The sequence below is a fragment of the Amborella trichopoda genome, chromosome 10, assembly GCF_054954075.1.
Source record: "Amborella trichopoda isolate Santa Cruz 75 chromosome 10, AtrichopodaSantaCruz75HAP2 v2.0, whole genome shotgun sequence".
Taxonomy (NCBI): domain Eukaryota; kingdom Viridiplantae; phylum Streptophyta; class Magnoliopsida; order Amborellales; family Amborellaceae; genus Amborella; species Amborella trichopoda.
The window spans coordinates 38,768,328-38,773,711 of record NC_142345.1 but is presented as its reverse complement, the minus strand read 5'-3'; the positions used below and the strand labels follow the sequence as shown (position 1 = coordinate 38,773,711).

General features: G+C 34.1%; 1 pseudogene; it reads left to right on the top strand.

Annotated features, from left to right (window-relative positions):
• The first annotated feature begins 3,001 nt into the window (after positions 1-3,001).
• LOC110007228 (disease resistance protein RPM1-like) lies at positions 3,002-5,138 on the top strand (annotated as a pseudogene).
• Positions 5,139-5,384: the final 246 nt, after the last annotated feature.

Here is a 5,384-nt window from a genome sequence, read left to right as displayed (position 1 = left end):
TAAATAAAACGATACAAGGCCAAGATGAAATTGAAAACCTGTAAGACTCACAAACAAAATGTAAGTGAAGAAGAAAAAAAATAAAGAAATAAATTATCCATCAAACATATATTAATGAGAAATGAAGTGAAATTTCAAGTTAGAAGGAAATCAATGAAATAATAGAAGATCTGGAAGAGAAGAATAACTACATAAAATTGTAAAAAAAAAGATGGCAAGAAACCAAATGAATAATATATCATTTTTTTATTTTACCTGCAGTCTGAGTTGTCCTATATTTTCAGGCAGAGACATATTTTTGTTTCTACAATGTATTTGAAAAAAAAAAAAAAAATCAAACTAAAATTTCATTTAGTTTTTTTAGATTTTTTTTTTTTTTTTTTTTAACTGTATTAGTTTAACGGCACGTTGGAAAAGATTTTTAAAAACATATTTTCAATAAAAAAAAAAGAGGGACACCTAAAGTAATATTTTATCAGTTCATACTCCGGCCTCTCCCTTTAACTTTGCCGATCTTCCTAAGGGAACGTTTACCCCCCTTGTGAAAGATTTTGAATGTCGTATTGGAGCCGATCTATCCAAAATCTTTCTTTTTTTTTTTTTAGAATTGTATACAATGAAATCATTTATCTTTTGTATAGGGAGGTCACAATTACTTACCACCATTCAATGTGAAATCTGATGGCTTGGGTGTGTAACAAAGTTCGAGAAAATTGTTTTTAAACTTTGACATTGATCAATGAAATAAATGCAGCCACCTTATTTTACATCCAACGGTCAAGATTAATTGTGACCACTTTGTAGCAAAGGTAAATGGTATGATTATATACTTTCCTTTTTTTTTGTTGGATCTTTAGCGTATCTAAAATTTTTTAGGAGAATTTCTACTTTAGATCCTTGAGATTTTTGTGGATTTATTGGGCCATGAAAAATTAAAATGAAACGCTAATTGATGATCCAAAATGGATTATTGGTACAGTTCAGTATTTTTTTTTTAGATGCCAATATTTGTAGTTGAAATCACTATACAAAAACTCACCTCGACCAGAGGGAAGGGGACTTGGCCCCTGCCGTATTGAGTTACTTGGTCTGTTCCAACAGAATGGCCTAAAAGATATAAGAAAAAAAAAAAAAGAGAATAAATTTTTGCAAAAATAAAAAACATATATATTCAAACCTAAAACGCTTTTAAAAAGTTAAAACATGGTTAAGAATGTAGAGAAAACATGGATTTTAAGTAAAATCTAATTACAGTTTTGGATATTTCTAAAAATTTTAAAAAAGAAAATTTTAAAAAGATGATTATGAAAAAAACACTCACTAATCTTTATAAAAACTATTTAAATAATGTAGGAAAAGCTTTATTTTTTACAATTTTTTCATTTTTTAAATCTTTTAAGTACCTTGAGTTGTCATACCACTGAAGGTACCCAGCCTCGCCCAGGGTTGTTTGACTCAACGGATTCCAAGTGGACTCCGCCGAGTCTTGATACACTAGTTGATATTATCGACCTGGTGAAATTTTATGGACAGAATGAGATGGATTTTCTGAAAAAGACAAAATTTAAGTAACTCCGGCTTACCGTCCAAAATCCTGTCCTGTAAAATCAAGGCAAACTCTTAATTACGGGATTTAGAAATCAGAGGATACCAATTTTATATAAGGAAGCAGTTTCTACAAGGTTAGGTCTTATGGAAAAAGGTAAAGCCTCACCTCATGACCACGTCCAGATAACACTTTTTTAGTGTAAAAAAACCATATGATGCTCTAAAATCTCTTTCCAGTTTCCACCATTGATAATAAAATTCATATCTCAAAAAGTGGTATAGATCTTGCAAATTCGTGAACATCTAAAAAATGGACGGTCTAGATAATGTTGAGATAATTATTTTCTAGGTTTTTGAAATCTTTATGGCCTAATCTCATACATTAAACATGGGCAAGTGGCAATGTTTTTTAACGCTTCCCCGGCCCTGCCACCAGGGAACTCAACTTGGTATACCCGGCCAAAAGGCACTAAATATTTTTTTTTTTTTAATTTATTTGAAAGTAAAATAAATATTAAAAATAGAACAAAATCAAAAGCATAAAAAAAAGTCCAAAAAGCTAAAAAAAGGTACCTAACACGTAATTTGAAAAGTGATTTATGGTTAGAGATATTTTAAAAAATTCTAATATACATAGATTACTATATATATATATATATATATATATATATATATATATATATATATATATATATATATATATATATATATATGGAGAATGATTTCATGCAACGTTTTTATAATAGTATAATGCAACGTTTTTTTGGCATTTGTATGACCTCAAAATTTGCACACTCATTCTCTTCATCTTCATAATCAATCGTACAGGAAACAAAAAAAAAACAAAAATCAATTTGCACCCTAGATATGGTCAAAATTGGTACCCTCCAACAATGACTCTCAACCATCCATTTAGTGAATTTCAAGTTCTAGGCCCTAAAAAATTCAAAATTATTTTTTTCTTTTTTAGTATTATTAATCTAATGATGATAGCGCTATATAAAAATTCTGGGAATAAAAAAATTCTTCTGATGCCTCTATCTAATTATCTAACTAAAATGGACGGCTTATATTAATTGGGATGGAAAAATACTTTCTATGCCAGTTTTTCAAAATTTTATTTTTTTGAGATTGTTCATTAGAATGAAAATAGTGTACATTTAAAAATCTATGTCAAACAAATGTCTCTAACATGATTTTTTAAGATGGTTGCATCATACTACTATACAACTGTTGCATCATATTATTATTTTATATATATATATATATATATATATATATATATATATATATGACAAAAAAAACACGTTAATAATTATATAAAATGCTAAATTACATACATAATTTTCATACATTGATTTGTATTTTTATGATTCTTTTAATCCCGAGGCGGCATGAAGATTAATCCAACCAACTCAGCCAAGTTTTCAAATATTGACAAATGATCGTACGGATGACAATCTAGCATATATGATTTAACAATAGGTGCTCAACAATTTCTTGAAGCACACCAGTTGGAATAGAAACATGTTTTCACAAACAACGTCCAATCCCTTTTATAATAGCCATCCTTTCAACTAGAACCACTACTTGCAGCCCAAAGGAAAACCTAATGGCTCTCTGACTATTTGACACAGTAACATATGCAACTTAATGGACTTCTGACTATTCGACACAATGACATATGCAACTTAATGGCTTTTTGAGTATTGGAAACTGTGACATATGCCTATGATTTCAATGGTGTCCACAAGACCTTTCTAGCTTTCTTTTGTTACAGTTTACTAGTATAAGGACCTCTCATTAAACCAGAAGCTAGCTTTCAGAGAGAGAGGTGAAAGTTCTGAGGAGCCAAGTAATGGCAGAATTTGCAGCAACATTTGCTTTGGAGAGATTGAACGATATTTTGGGAGAGAAAGTGCAGCTTTTATTTGGAGTGCGAAATGACACAATTTGGATCAGAAATGACCTTGAGAGCATGAAAGCATTCATAAAGAAGGCAGATAGAATACGAGAGGGAGACGAAGCATTGAAAGCATGGATGAAACAAGTGCGAGAAGTAGCCTATGATGCAGAGGATGCCCTCAACAAATTCTTTGTCGAAATTAATGGTTTACAGCGTCGCAGTAGACCTATGAGTGGATTGAATTTTGCGAGGAAATGGATAGTCCATCACAGGTTTGCAATTGAGATCCAAAATATTCAAAAGAGGGTACAAGAAATCTCGGATGCACAATCCAGGTACGGATTGGATGTGGAACCAGTTGAAGAGATGACACCAATTGATGGTTGGAAAGATCCTCGTCGATCTTTTTCGTATATTGAAGAAGCTGATATAGTGGGGATTGAGAAGCCTGCAGGTGAATTGAAATCTTTGTTATTAGAAGGAGAGCCGAAGCGTAGGGTACTTTCGGTGGTGGGGATGGGTTGGGTGGGGTGGGTAAGACCACTCTTGCTAAGAGGGTCTATAATTCTATAAAGAGCCATTTCAGTAGTTGCGCATGGGTCACTGTGTCACAAACGTTTAGAATTGTAGACTTACTTGAATCCATTCTGAAAGAATTTGGTGTTATAGGGACTGGCGCAGGGGCTTCAAATGAATCAGAAACTGATATTCAGTGCCGACTTCTAAACAATCTTAATGATCATGTACGGAACAAAAGCTTTCTTGTTGTATTTGATGATGTATGGCAGGAGAGAGTGCGGAATTTCATCAATGCTGCATTGCCAGAGAGTGAAAATGGAAGTCGAATAATCATCACCGCCCCGCAACAACCACATAGCAGTTATGGTAGATGGAGAGAGTTACACCCACTCACTTGAACAGCTGAAACAACCCGAAGCTTTTAATCTTTTTTGTATGAAGGCCTTCCGAAATAGGCCTGGCAGGAGGTGTCCTGATGAGCTCAACGATTTGGCAAATGGCATTGTGAGGAAATGTACTGGCTTGCCTCTTGCTATTGTGGCCATGGGAGGCATCATCTCAAGGAAGCGCATGACACCGATGGAATGGAGAAAGGTTCTGGATGATCCTCATTGGGAAGTTCGTGAAGGCGTTGCCGAAGTCTCTCGTGTCCTCTCACTCAGTTACAATTGTCTATCTCCCAACCTAAAATCTTGTTTCTTGTACTGTAGTCTATTTCCAGAGGACTATTTGATGGGAAGGAAGAGTGATAAGGTTGTGGGTTGCTGAAGGGTTTGTTGAAGATAGACAAGGGAAGATCATGGAGGATGTAGCCGATGAGTACTTCGAAGAGCTTCTTGACAGGATAATGTTGTTGGTAGGGACATTAGCGGATGATGGAGAAATATTTGCTTGTCGAATTCATGACGTTCTGCGTGAATTCGCAATCCCTTATTGCGAAGGAAGAAATATCAGGAGTATTCTACAATGGGGAAGATGACTTTGAGCCCTCAGAAATAACCCGTCGCCTCTTTCCCTTCCACAATGATGAAAAAATTCTTGCAAACATTTCTGAGAAGGCACCTCAGCGCTCCTTATTGGTTTTTTCAAGTGAGAATTTGAATCATTCTTCCTTACAGCAACTGCTTTCCAAATTCAATCTATTGAGAGTGTTATTTTAACAAACCTATTGTGAGAGCTTGTCCATTTAAAGTGCTTAGAAGAATGGGGATCTAATTTGGGGAAACTTCCACACCATTCAGAACCTCCATCAGCTGCAAACCTTGGATGTTCGTCGAATCGATAATCAAATTTTGCCTGAGGGAGCATCAAAGTTGCAAGGATTGAGGCATCTTCTATGCGATTATGGAGGCACGAGAATTATGGAACCTAAAGCAACCTCAACTTTTAAAAATCTTCATACCCTTAATTT